Here is a 14821-nt window from a genome sequence, read left to right as displayed (position 1 = left end):
TTTGGTCCCATCCCCCTGGCTCAAAGCATGGCCACAGCTACTTAACACATCCATGAAACCAGTTAAAGGTTATAGATATGTTAAATGACTGTGCCAGGGGTTAGCTGCAAAGCTCTTGCTACCCAAAACAGCTCTGAATGGCCCTGTTCCATGTGTCCCATCCCCCCTGGCTCAGGCCTGTGGGGGTGAGGACATCCTACATACATTTTTCTAATATTTCCTGGACACCCCGAGTCCTGGACCCCATTACAAATCCCTTCTTGGGGCCCTCCTCTTGGCTGCACCCCGCTTCAAACCTAATATTTTGAATTATAATAACCTATTATTATCCTAATTATTTATTTTCTAATTGTTTTTCTACATTTGACTTTTAAAGTTCAATTTACATAAACTTTAGAATGTACACAATTTAATATTATTTTGAATTTGAAATGTTCATATGTTAAATATCTGTCTCAAAATAGTGAACATGCTATTGTGGTGTATAATGCATACTTTTTGCCCAAATATCTGAGGGAAAAATAAGAATGCATGTTATACATGGGTAATACCTGAAATAACTTGTATCTGTTCTTGTGTTTTGTAATTATTTGTTATATAAAATTTCTTGTACCATAATGTGTTCAAAAATAAAAGCTAAAATTCATGCATGACACAAAACACAAATATCTAAATATAAATACATAAAGAATTGGAAAATTAATATGAAATATTTATTTTCCTGAAAGTTTGGGCCAAAAATGTGGATTCACATTATACACAGGAGCACATTGTACACAGCAAAATATGGTAAATTTCAAGTGTAATATATTTTAAGATATTAATAATATTTAAAATACTTAATAGAATATGAATACAAGAAGCATGATAATTTAATTAAATAAAATAAATATGAGAAACCCATAGTTAAAATACATACATACATCTGTTCTCGAGTTTATAATCATGCCAAATTCTATTTCTGATTTTATTTAAATTACTATGGTACAAACCCTTCCTTCTGTCGTACGCATTCACTCTAACTTAGTTTCCCAATTAACTTCTATATTTACTCACATTTAAATAAGAACAAGGATTTGGTTATAAAAAAGGATTTTAAAATATTTCCTAAAATATAAATTTATTTCTCATTTTGTGTTTTTCATTATTCTCTTAGGACATTTTTCATTTCTTAATTCACTCAGCTATTTATGTGTAAATGAGAATTTAGCATGTGCCAAAATCTGCACTCATTTACTATAAAATTAGTGCTGAGCAAGATGAATACAGTCTGTCCCTGTATGAAAATTAAAATATAGTAAGAAAGTTATAATAAACTTAAAATTATAGTATAGCTTGATAAATGCTACAGTCGAGGAAGCACAGTTCCTAAGATGTTGTACAGAAAGACCTTCTTACCCAGAGTTAGAGCATCAGTTCAAATAAAAAATAAATAGTTTATGAATAAATTGTCATCTTGCATAGGAACCATGTTAATTTTCTCTGCGTAGTTTTAACTTTCAGTTTCTGGCTTTCCAGGGCAAAGTTTATGCTTTGATTCTGAAGTCTGATGAATTATGAATTCAAAGGGTAAATTTTCTATTTTCTATTTGCTCTTCTTTTTTTCCCATTATTTTTATATGTTGAATGATGTTAATGGAAAGAGACAAAGTTGAATCACTACAGAGATACTTAAAATCACTCTTTTCCCAAATAGGATCTCAGTTTAAGGTCCACGGCTTCACTCATGGGAGTCCACAAGCTTTTTCAAGTATTCAGATGGAAAAAAATGTGATATATTTCCAAGCAATATATAAAATATCAACTTTATAGACTCTCTCCAATATTAAATGTGTGAATTTCTATTTCTGGACTTTTTGCAAAGTTGCTTTTGGTGTTTTAATTAATGGAAAAGAAGAAAGTTAATTAATTTAAATTATTAAAAAATGATCACAGTGGCAATATTTTAAAAAGTATAAGAGAATTGTATGGCCAGAGTGAGATGTTAAAGATATTCAAAGAGATAGGTCTACTGGAATATTGAAAAGAAATTAATGTGAATGACTCTGGAGGTAAGAAGGTCAAAGACTACATATGAAGATAGATAAGTAACTAAAGTCTAAGCCTGGAAAATGGCAGTGCTTCTGTTCTTAAGAAGTTCTGTTAAATATATGTCAAAATCATTATAGACTAGAGTGAATTGTCTGGAAGCCCTCAAATAACAGCAACAAGGAAGGAATAGTTAATATATATGAAAGAATTAACCAGGTTCTTGTTTTCAATGATCTGAATAGATGGAGCAGCAAGGAGTAGGAATAATTCCAATCTTACCTCAAGTCTTTGAGCTTTGAAATACATGCACTTTTTGAAAATAATCGGCCAGATAAATTTTCTCATGAAAGAGGGAGTTTCACTTAAGATAAGGATGTTAAAGAAAATGATCATAAAAGTGTTTGCAAATTGAAGTTTGATAGTTATGAAGCTGTGATTCTAGTGGGCACAGTGAGATTTGTGCAGTGGGGTTGCACAAATAGGTTGAGTTTGGGCCTGGGTCAGGAACAATAAATAATTAAATGATGGTATTTTGGAGAATCCATGATGTGAAGATTATACATTTTTTGCTGACCTATAAAAACAGAGATGGAGAAAGTGTATGAATTTAACCTAAAAATTTACCCGAAAGACAGTGGACTCTAAGCTTACAAGTTGGTGGGCATGCCCCTTCTAGCTGAAATGATGAGGAATCACAAAAGCCGCCTATTCCTCCTGCTAGCATGCGAACTGTTAAACCCAGAATTTAGATTGACATTCTGAGTGGGTTGGATTGTGGATGTTAATTTCAAATGCTGAGTTTCATCAGAATCAATAATATAGCACATACTATATGCCATTGTAATATTTTAAGTGTATTATAAATATTAATTTATTTAACCCTCTCAACAATTGTAGAAGGTTGTATTTACCACCATTTTACCATATTATGAAGTGAAAAGCTGGGAAATTAGAAATTAAGTCACTTCCCTGGGCCCTAAGGGCTAAAGTAGAGCTGAGATTTCAAATCTGGCAGTCTGTAATTATTTTATGATAAAAGCATATTTAATATATTTAAATATTAGTCATAAGTTTGTATAAATGGTGAAGTTGTAGAGGTAGAAGAGAAAGGACAAAAGTAACTGGAGCAAGGATGGGTAGTTGCAACCAATATCCCTCTTCCCTTTATTTTTTAAAATAATTTAAATTTTATTCTGAATTGCGAGGCTTCCTATAGCCTATTCTTCCTTGTCTCAGACATGACCATATGACTATATCCTCTCAAGGAGTAGAGTGTGGAGTAAGGAGAAATTGGCTTAAAGGAGTTGACTGAGTTGGAAGATAAAACACTTTTCTCTTCCCATCCATCTTCTGCTCTGGCCTTCGGTGTAGACATAAGAGCTAAGGCTCTACTAGTCACAATTGGCCACAGGTGACCATGAGAAATGGCACAAGAAAATAGGATCTTGGATCCTCGTTAATAACCTGGCACTACCGGACTGTCCTGGACTTCCTAATGCTAAACCTATTTTATATGGAAACAAAACGTACTTCTTGTTTTAGCCAGTATTTTAGGAGTTTTCTGTTAAATGTGGTCAATCATTACCTAAAGCCAAGAAAGCATGGTGACCAGAAAATAGTGAAAGAATTATTTTGAAAAAGAGGAAACTGCAAATTGGTAATAACAGAATAATCACAGAGATATAAATTACAGAATATGGTCATTAGTACCGTAGTAGCTATATGTGGGTCCAGGTGGGTGCTTGAAACTTTGGGGGACCACTCTGTAAAGAACGTGATTTTCTAACCACTGTGCTGTGCATCTGAAACTGAGACAGAGTAGTATTGAATGTAAATTGTAATTAAAATATTAAAAATATTTTAAAAATAAATAAAAAGAAGGAAGTGTTAGGTACTTTCTTGGGAATAAAGTATTAAAACTTGATAACTAGAGTATGCTTATTGATTATCACAGGAGGCCATTAATAATGAATGTAAAAAACATTTCAGGAGCAATGGAGTTTCAGTGAAAATAATACATTTAATAAAAAAGAAAAAGTGATAAAATGAAGATAATTTGTGTATATAATATATTTGAAGCTGTGTGTGAAGGACAGTATAGAGATAGGGGTGGTAAATGGAGGGAGCATAGGATTTTAAAAGATCAGTGTTTTTTATTTGTTGATTTTGTTTTGTGTTAAGGGGAAAATAAAGTAGAACATGTTTGATCTACTTTCCACATTAAAATCCTATGCATTTTCTTTTTGGCCTCGCCCTCTCTCTCTCTCCCTCAACAAAATATTAACAAACAAGACCCAGCAATACACCAAAAAGGTCATACACCAAAATGAAATTGAATTTATTCTGGATTACAAGGTTGGTATAAAAACTGTACATCAAGCCCTGGTTGGTATGGCTCAGCGAACTGAATGCCGGCCTTTGAACCAAAGGTCACCGGTTGGATTCCCAGTCAGGGTACATGCCTGGGTTGCAGGCCAGGTCCCCAGTAGGGGGAGTGCGAGGGGCAGCCACACATTGGTGTTTCTCTCCCTTTCTCCTGCCCTTCCCCTCTGTCTAAAAATAAATAAATAAAATCTTAAAAAAGAAACTGCAAATCAATAAACATGATATACCACATAAATAAAATGAAGGATAAAAACTAGATGATCATATGAATTGATGCAGAAAGGCATTTGATAAATTCCAAAACCCATTTATCATAAAAATGCCTTGTAGGGAATTCATTTCAGATATTACCTTCTTCATTTTAGACTGATCATATTTTTAGCATTCTATTGTTTATCTTATTACAGTTATCTCAGTTTTCCTCCTTCACCTCCCTTCCACCCAGTCAGCCCCCCATATCCATAATTTATCCCACATCATTGTCCATGTCCATGAGTCCTTCTTACATGTACTTTGACTAATCCCTTCACCTTCTTTCAACCTATCCCCACCTCCCACCTGCCCCCTCTCCCCTTACAGCTATCAGTTTTTTCCACGATTCTATACCTCTGCTTCTATTTTGCTCGTTAGTTTATTTTGTTCATTAAATTCCTCTTATAAGTGAGATCACATGGTATTCATCTTTTACCAACTGGCTTATTTCACTTAGCATAATAGTCTCCAATTCCATCTATGCTGTCACAAAAAGTAGGAACTCCTTTCTTCTGCTGCATAGTATTCCATTGTATAAATGTACCAGATTTTTTTTTTGTTTTTTTATCTACTCATTTGCTGATGAGCACTTAGTCTGTTTCCAACTCTTGGCTGTTGTAAATTGTGCTGCTATGAACATAGGGGTGCATAGGTTCTTTTGAATTGGCGTTTTGGGATTCTTAGGGTATAATTCCAGCAGTGGAATTGCTGGGTCAAAAGGCAGTTCTGTGTTTAATTTTTTGTAGAATTCCATACTGTTTTCCACAGTGGCTGCACTAGTCTGCATTCCCAGCAACAGATCATTAGAGTTCCCTTTTCTCCTCATCCTCACCAGCACTTGTTTGTTGACTTATTAGTGATAGCCATTTTAGGTATAAGGTGATATCTCATTGTGGTTTTAATTTGCAACTTCTGATAGCTAATGGTGTGAAACATCTTTTCATATGCCTATGGGTCATCCACATATCCTCCCTGGTGAAATGTTTGTTCAGGTCCTTTGCCCATTGTTTAATTGGATTGTTTGTATTCCTGGTGTTGAGTCATATGAGTCTTTATATATTTTGGAGATTAAACCCTGTTCCAATGTATTACTGGCAAATATATTCTTCCATACAGTTAATTCCCTTTTCATTTTGATGATGGTTTCTTTAACTGTGCAGAAACTTTTAAATTTGATGTAGTCTCATTTATTTTTGTTTGTTTCCTTGCCCTAAGACATATATTGGAAAAATTATTGCTATGTTAGATATCTAAAATTTTGCTGCCTATGTTTTCCTCTAGGATTTTTATAGTATCATTTATATTGTCTTTTATCCATTTCAACTTTATTCTGGTGTATGGTGTAAGTTGGAGGTCTAGTTTCAAGTTGTCCAATTTCTTGGCATATAGTTGTTCATAGTAATTTCTTACAATCCTTTGTATTCCTGTGGTATCAATTGTACTCTTCCTCTTTTATTTCTGATTTTATTTATTTATTTGGGTCCTCTATCTTTATTTTCAATGTCTGGTTAATGGTTTGTCAAATTTATTTATCTTTGCAAAGAACCAGCCCATAGATTCACTGATCCTTTGAATTTTTTTTGTCTCTGTGTCAATTAATTCTGCTGTGATCTTGATTATGTCCTTCCTTCTACTCACCTGGGCTTTGTTTGTTGTTGTTTCTCTAGTTCTTTTAGATGTAGTGTTAGATCATTTATTTGAGATTTTTCTACCATCTATAGGTAGGTCTGTATGGCTATGAACTTCCCTCTTAGGACTGCATCCACTTTGACCCATAGGTTTTCAGGTGTTGTAGTTCATTTTCACTTGTTTCCATGTATTTTTTTTATTTCTTCCTTGATCCCATTGTTAACCCATTCATTATTTAATAACACCTTATTCAGCCTTCATATATTCATGAGGTAAAAGTCAGTATTTACATTAGTATTGAGGGTCCAGGGGCATGTCAGCAAATGCCCCATATCACCACCAGTTTCACCTCTGCCTGTCTCTGTCAGCTGGCCTGCTGTCAATCTTAGTCTAGTTGCAGACCCAACTATTTCTGAGAGGGCTTCTGGTGGAAACCAGAATCTCCTGTGGTAGGTGCCTTTCAGACTCCAGGGAAGATGGTGGGTGTGTTCTCCCTCCCCCACCCACTAGTGTGAGTCTGTCTTTGATTATTTCCCTGTACTCAGCAGGGCAGGGCCCCCAGTAGGCTTCCAGAGTCAAGGTTTTAGGTCTGTGGGATGCTGGGAGGGTGTTTCTACAGCTTTCCCAGTAAAGGGGAGCACTAGTTTCTATCCCAGGGAAGAGTATGGGTTGGTTGCTCCCTAGAGACAGTCTTCTGAGATAACACCTGAAATCCTCATCAGGTGTTAAGGTGTGGGTTGGGAGAAAAGTAAGAAAAACAAAAACACAACACAGAGTCAAACAGAAAGAAAAGCAAACAGGGTGCAGGGTGGAGTGAGCAAACAGGATTCTAGAGGGTGTGGTGAATGGCATTCCAAAGGGTTGGGGGAGCTGTATCCTAAAGGGTAAGGTAATTGATTTTCCCTTGGGAGGGGCTAGCTCTTCTGAAGAAAGACAGCTGCTATGGAATCCAGGTATATTCTAGCCCCCAAAATCCTACAGCCACTCTCCCTGGTATGTCCCCAGTGTCTCCCACTCCAGACTGTCCTCGTGCCACTCCAGCTCATGCCTCCCTCCCTTTGCTGGGGCCCAAGATGAGTAGCCATGAGCACAAATCCTGTGCTTTGCACCTTTAAGGGGGGGAAAAAAAAAAAAAAAGATGGTGGGTTTGTCTCCAGCAGTTTTTTTCTCTTACCAGCAGAAAAAGAGCCTGCAGGCTTTTGTCACTTGTTTTACTACATAGTCTCAGCACTGATTCTTTTTGCTTGGGAGCTCTATCTGTGGTTCTGGTTTCACTCTTCTCAAGGGAAAGCTCCCACAGCTGCCCCACCTTGGCCCACTCACTGCTTGGATGTGAGGGGCTGGCCCCTTTAAGGTGTCCCCACCCTTCCTACTGGTCTAGGGTACTTGTTTTGGCCATCTTGGTTTCAAATTCTCTTTATCAGGTAGCTTTCAGTTTAACTCAGGTGATTGTTCTCCTCTTTAATTTTATTTCCAGTCTGGTTCTGGGAGGAGGTACACGATACATTCTTCTACTCTGCTGCCACCTCGGAGCCCTCAACTTGGACTGACTCATTTTCATGGTCTCCATGTCCTTTTTTCATGCTGTTGAAGTTCTCTCTAAGTTCCTTGAGCATCATTATAACCATTCTTTTCGAACTCTATACCTGGTAAATTGCTTGCCTCCATTTCATTTAGTGCTTATTTTGGAGATTTCTTCAGTTCTTTCATTTGGGGCATGTTTTTTCTCCCCATTTTAGCTGCTTCTCTGTGTTTGTTTCTATGTACTAGGTACGCATGCTGTATCTCCCAGTCTTAGTAGGGTAGCCTTATGCATTAGGTGTCCTGCAGGACTCTGTGGCACAGTGTTTTGTTCTCCTGAGCTGGGTGTTCCCAAATGTCCCTAATGTTTGTTGTGTGAGCCCTCTTGTTGTGATTGAGTCTTGGTAACTATTGACGTATTCATGAATGAGGTCAGCCCTCAGGCTGGTGACCATGAGGATCAACCTGAATCAAAGTGTACAAACTGTGCCAGTGCTGATCACTCACAGTGGAATTTGCTTCAGCAGGGTCTTGTGCCTGCCAAGATATTCCTTTATATGTGCCACTTGTGAAGCTAATTGGATCCTGCTCTCATGTTTTCTGAAGCTGGCACTGAGTATATTGGCTCTGGGGCCTCTGGGAAGGATTCTGGTACAGTACAATGGGAGAGGCTTCCTGTTGCTGGCCCTGGGTGACCTGTTTGGAGCTACAAAATGATCCATAGTTTGTGGCTGTCTCTGCAGGGCCTGAAGGTGCATGTAAAGGACCAAGCTGTGCACCAAGGCTAGCTTCCACCAGCACTGAGCCTGGGGGCAGGTCAGCAGAAGGCTCAAGTCGCCCTAGATCCACCTGTTCCTGTTTCTGCCTGCTGCCTGCCTGTCAGACACAGTTGCTGAATGAGCCTCCGGCAGTACTTAAGTTCATAAGGTACTTTCTTTTGACTAGATTTTCTGTCCATACTCAGTGTCAGGTTTTGCACACTCATATCTACCACTCGTTCCTTTATGACTGTTCAGTTTGCTTTTGTGTTCAGAGAGATTATTCCATTTCAAGATCATGAAAGTATATATTTTGATTATTTTATAGCTTCATTTTTTATAATAATTTAGGTCATCAGAAATTTATGTCCCACTAAAAAGTGACTTTGAATATACTTTTTTTCCCCAATATGGTAAGCCAGTATTCCCAGTTCTATTAATGAATAATACTTTTTTTCCAACCAATGTAGAATTTCATTTTTATTTTGAACTTAAAAGTTAAGTTTGATATCTGGATTCTATATTTTTCCATGTATTTTTGTCTATATATGCTAAGATATCCATAACTATATATTTTTAAATTTCTCATGGAGTTTATTTCTTCGCATTATAACTTTTCATTGTTTTCTCACTGATATTTGTAAATTTTAATCTAAAACAACTCGGCTATGCCCCAAAATATCTTGCTGATATTTTATTTGAATATATTTAAATGTGCATATGAATTCAGAAGTAATTAACGTCATTAAGCTTCAAAACATATTATGCAAGATAAAGCATGTCTGTCCATAAAATTACTTTTTGCCCTTCAATATTATTTTAACTTTTTTTGCAATTTCTTTATTTTTATTCTTTATTATTGCTTTACTATTGTAGATAAGAGTATTTATTTTTGAAGTGATGCTCATTTGTATATGAGGTTAATGATTTATATATACTAATTTGTATTTAACAAATTATTGTCTCTACCTTTTTTAGGTTGATTTATATATTTCTTTTTCTCCTTATATTTAAAAAATGTTTTCAAAATATGTTTTAAATAATGAGTTGAACTTTATTGCATTTATGGTGCACATGTAGCAGTTTTCATTTCAGTATGGTCAATTATATAAATCTCTTCTTTTTTGATAGACCCTTTTATGTTCTTTTTATCTTATCTAATGCCTAATTATTCATATTCAAACATATACCAAATATTCACATTGTAATGCACAATTAATAAATTACAAATTTATGAAAAGGTGAGGCAGCACAGAAAAATTATGGATGGTTCATGACTAGAGACAGAAGATTTGTTTTTGTTCTTTGTGATGATTATCCTTAGTCTGCTGTCCCTTTGGACCATCTTTTTTAATAAACTGGAAAAAAACAGTCCAAATATTTGAATTCTTAACCAGCTATATACCCAGGTTGGTGACTTTAGTCTTATTTTTCTGACTGGAGTTTGATCTGTATCCATTAAATATAGACTTTTATCAATTCCTTTTACCAAAGTCAGACCTTTTTCCCCTTTGATCAACCAATAATACCTATGATATCAACACCTTTATAATTTTATTTTGGTGAAGAAATATTTTATTACTGACCTTATAAAATATTAAGTGGTAATTTCTTCTAAAATTCAATTTTAAGACCTTTTTTATAATTGGTCTTTAATGATACTTAATTATCTTGCATATTTATGATATAAGGCAGGAATTTAATTTTTGTTCACCTGAAGAGACAATTTTCCAGCAACATATGAGGTCTGTCCAGAAGGTATCCAGCCATATAATATGAAAATTAGAGACATTTATTAAAGAAGATACAAGATATGAGAAATATTGTGCATAACAAAGACACCTCAGTCCCCTTCAAATTTGGTACCTTAGGGCCTCCCAATTGCCATCAGTGGCCTTGTTGTGTTTTCCTGAATCTTATCGGCAGTCTGAAATCTCTTCCCTTTTAAAGGTGATTTTAGTTTGGGGAAAATCCTGAAGTCACAGGGCACCAAATCTGGGTTGTAGAGGGGCTGGGCTGAGTCACCTGGGTGATTTGACGTTTTGCCCGAAATCACTGCACAAGACGTGATGTATGAGATGCATGAGCGGTGTGTTGTCATAATAAAGCTGCCAATGACCAATTGCTCAGAGCTGCAACCTTCTGAATCATCCGAATAGTTTCCACAGAGGAATGTTCAAGCTTAATGTAAAATTTGATTCAGATTTGTTCCTCTACTCACTCAGTCATTTGAAAGTGACGGCCACACAGTACACACGCTCACTCAATGGTGTCTAATGCCCCCACTGACTAGGACGATGAAGTTGTCATTGTTCATGCATGCTCATTCCAGTCCACTCTCCTTGGCTGCCAGGTTACATTGATGTCATGCAAACTATTCTTGTTATATTAACAATGGCTGGACTTTTTCTGGACAGACCTGGTATGTGGTACTTTCTGTTTGAGCTTTCTATGCCATAATCTAAGGAATCTCTTTGGTATACTTGATCCCATCTTCTTTTAGCTACAAAAGGATAATTAACATTTGTCCTATGTATGATCAATTTTTTCCTTTCCCAATTTATTCCTATTAGCAAACAAAAATTACAAAAAAGAATGTATGTTTTAACATCATCCTACAAACAGGAATCTATTTTATTACAGCTCCAGCTACTGCCTAATTTGATCACTTCTCTTACTGTTCAAAAAAGTTGTTATGCTGCTCTAAATACTTTTTGTGAGTTCCTTCATATACCCAAACTAATCTAGCTTATGACTACACTGTTGTTACTGTACTATTTTCAAGGACATTATAGCCCATTTTGTTGCTAAGTAAAATTCTTTATCTTCATCTTACTTGTATTTTCAGCAGGAGTACATTAATAAATTAACCCATCTTTCCTGAAAGACATTTTTACTTGGATTACTTGGTACTACATGCTACTGGTTTTCTTTCCTTCCCAGTCTTATTTGTTACTTGCTTCCTCATTACTGTAATAGCTAAATATTGGAGTGTCCCAATGCTCAATCCTTACACCTGTTTTATTCTAGACTCACTTTCACACTCTTTCAAATTTATATATATACACACACACACACGTATGTATGTATATGTGAATATACCTATATAAAAATTTATAGTTTTATAGTTTTAAATATATAGTTTTAGAGAGAGAAAATGTTTTAGAAACATCAATGATAATCAAGAAGTGAAACCCCTCTATTTCAAAAAAGAGTTGAATAAGCCATGTTGAAGAAAAATCCTGAAGGATTCATTGTCCTCAAGAGAGAACTAGATTTTAGCCAGTGAGCTTACTGGGAAGGGCACAATAAAAGGAGAGTTGGCCATGCAGTACTGGAAATTTTGCTGAAGATGGCCTATAGCATAAGGCTCTGAGAAAGGGTTTTAGTATTTTGGTCAGGGGTAAGAAGAGAAGCTATAAAAGGAAGTACCATACAGGATGGAAGTATTGGCCAAGGTTGATTTTTCTGGGACTGACTGAAAAAGCAAATTGAGATTAATTCTTCCAATATCAAGGCAGATAACAGTGAAGAAATAAACTCATTATATTTAGTACATCACTTATTTTACAAAAATTAAATATGCTTACATTTGCATAGATAAAATATGGAACAGTATATTAAAATTTAAGAAATTTTTAAGAGGGAAACAATGCTGGATTTCTACAGTACATGTTTGGTTATTGTGTGAATTTTACAAGCATGTACTACTTTACAATCAAAATTTGTAAAACTATATAAGCAGGTAAAAACTAAGTGTGTATATAACGATGCCAATTGTTTTAAACAAAAATGTAGGGGAATAGAGTGATAGCTGTGAACAATTTGGAATGATATACCAAATTATTAATAATAGTTATCCCTCCAAAAGGGATAACTGTTGTCATTTTTCATGACAATCATGTTTAATGAAAAAAAGCAAGACAAAGACAGAGAGAGTAAAAATACATAGTTCAGTTTACACATCCCATAAAATTTCCATAGAGATTAACACAGTCCACTCTTTTTTTTTACTCAGACGTGTTTATTAACTACCAACCATATGCCAAGCATATTTGTCTTAGATGTGGAGAAATGGCAGTTTTCAAGATACTCAACATCCCTGTCTTATTTCTATCCTAGACCAACACTGTCTAATAGCAATATAAGTGAGCCACATATCTCATTTTTAATTTTCCAGTAGCCATAATAAAAAAGAACAAAGAAACTAGTAAAATTAGCATTAATACTCTATTTTCTTTAACACGTAACCAATATAAATATTACTAATGAGATATTGTACAGTTTGTGTGCCATCTTCTTTGACATCTGGTGTGTGTGTTACACTTATAACACATCTCAATTTGGATGCTAAATTTTCATCACACATATTTGATCTGTATTTAGAGTTGATAAATTTATAGTTTAAAAGTACATTTATATATGCAAATTGCCCTTAAAATATTACAAAGGTTTCAAATAACTGGATTAATTATCAAAAATCATTTTGCTTTAGTATTTGTATTTAAAGTTGCATTTATCTTTTATAGAAGAATTTTTATTTATTTTGAATATTGGTTTCAACACATCTGTCCAAGTTAAGTATATTTCTTAACTTGCATCAACACAGATCAGTGTTCTTCAGTTTTTTCTTTTATACTCTGTGGAAAATTTACATAAGGTTGTCAAATACAATTAAAGTCTGCCTATTAATTCATGATGGAAAATGTGTAGTCATTATTATTGACTTGTATTATGAAAAGTTTTCATTTCAACATAAATTCTCTACTGGTCTAACTGGATTGCATATAAACTTTTCCTATCTTTGGTACTACAAATTCCACTTGTTGTATGCAGTGTCATATCGATGAAATATATAAATTACACTGCCATCTTGCCTTATATTATTGAATACTTGGCAAGCATCCATTTTGTTTATGGAAATTTAGAATTAACAACGCAGTAAGTTTTAATTTGTTCACAGCTCAACCAACAGGAATTGGTAAAGACACAAGATCATTGCATTCATTGTCTCCTCTCTTTCAACAAGTTCTATAAACTGGCAGTGATTTATAACACTTGCATCATGTACAGAATGATTTTAACAACAAGATGCATTGTATTTTTTAATTTAATTGCCTCAGAAAACTGAGCACAGATATTTTAATATATATACATAGAATGGAATAAAACAATAAATAAAACAGCTTTAATTATAATCAATATAGAATTTTGAATTCAGCATATTTTTATTGATGGAAATTTTTTGTCTTTTCTCTTGATTTTATGACAAAGTTCCTATAACTGAAATGATTTCTTCATCCCTTCAATTAAACAATTAGTTTTTAGTTGTTCAAGAATCCAAGACATCTTAGAGGTGTCAAAATTACAAATTCAAAGCCTGTTTAAAGTCTAAATAAATAAAAAAAAGAAATATTAGTTCTTTTGTATTAATTTGTATTGCCTTTATTTTTTAGGCAGATTACTGGAAAGCAACATTTATCTAGATTGTTAAATTCTATTTTGAATGTATTTATAATATGCAAGTTTATTTCATGTATTGTTTCTCAATGACTGGTATGTTTGAATTTAGATTAATCCTTCTATTTTGTTTTCTCATTAATCCTTTTAAAAACAACTTCAAAAACTTCTGCTCATACTACTTTCTAATTGGACAAGTCTTATTTTTGTTTTTCCTTTTCAACCATTTGATATACCCACAATTCTATCTTTATAATAGTTGTTCATATAATTTTAGTATCCTACATAATATCTGAGAGAATCTAATACAATATGTTTGCTTTTAAAAAAATGTAAGAATGTTGGCCTTGACCAGGCATAGCACAGTTGGTTGCCTGTTGTCTCACAAAACAGAAGGTCACCAGTTCAATTCCTGGTCAGGGCACATGCCTAGGTTTTCAGTGTGATCACTAGTTGGGGCATATATGAGAAAACAACAAATCAGTATTTCTCTCTCACGTAGATGTTTCTTTCTCTCTCTTCTCTCTCCTCTTGTCTCCTCCCTCTCTCTCTTTTTCTCTCTCCCCCACCCTTTCTGTCTCTCAAAGCAATAAAAAAATGTCCTTTGATGAGAAAAAAAAAGATGACTAGCTTCAATAGTATTAACTTAATACCAACAAATGTATTTTTAGAGTATTACTTTACTCCAAAGACTAGGTTTTAAGAACAACAGAAATAGTGAACAGGGGTTTTCAGCCTGGTGAATAAAGATCGACAATGAATGATTGCTTCATAATGCAGGTAAG

This window comes from Desmodus rotundus, chromosome 2 (genome assembly GCF_022682495.2).
Source record: "Desmodus rotundus isolate HL8 chromosome 2, HLdesRot8A.1, whole genome shotgun sequence".
Lineage (NCBI taxonomy): Eukaryota > Metazoa > Chordata > Mammalia > Chiroptera > Phyllostomidae > Desmodus > Desmodus rotundus.
Note: the sequence above shows the minus strand (reverse complement) of the source record.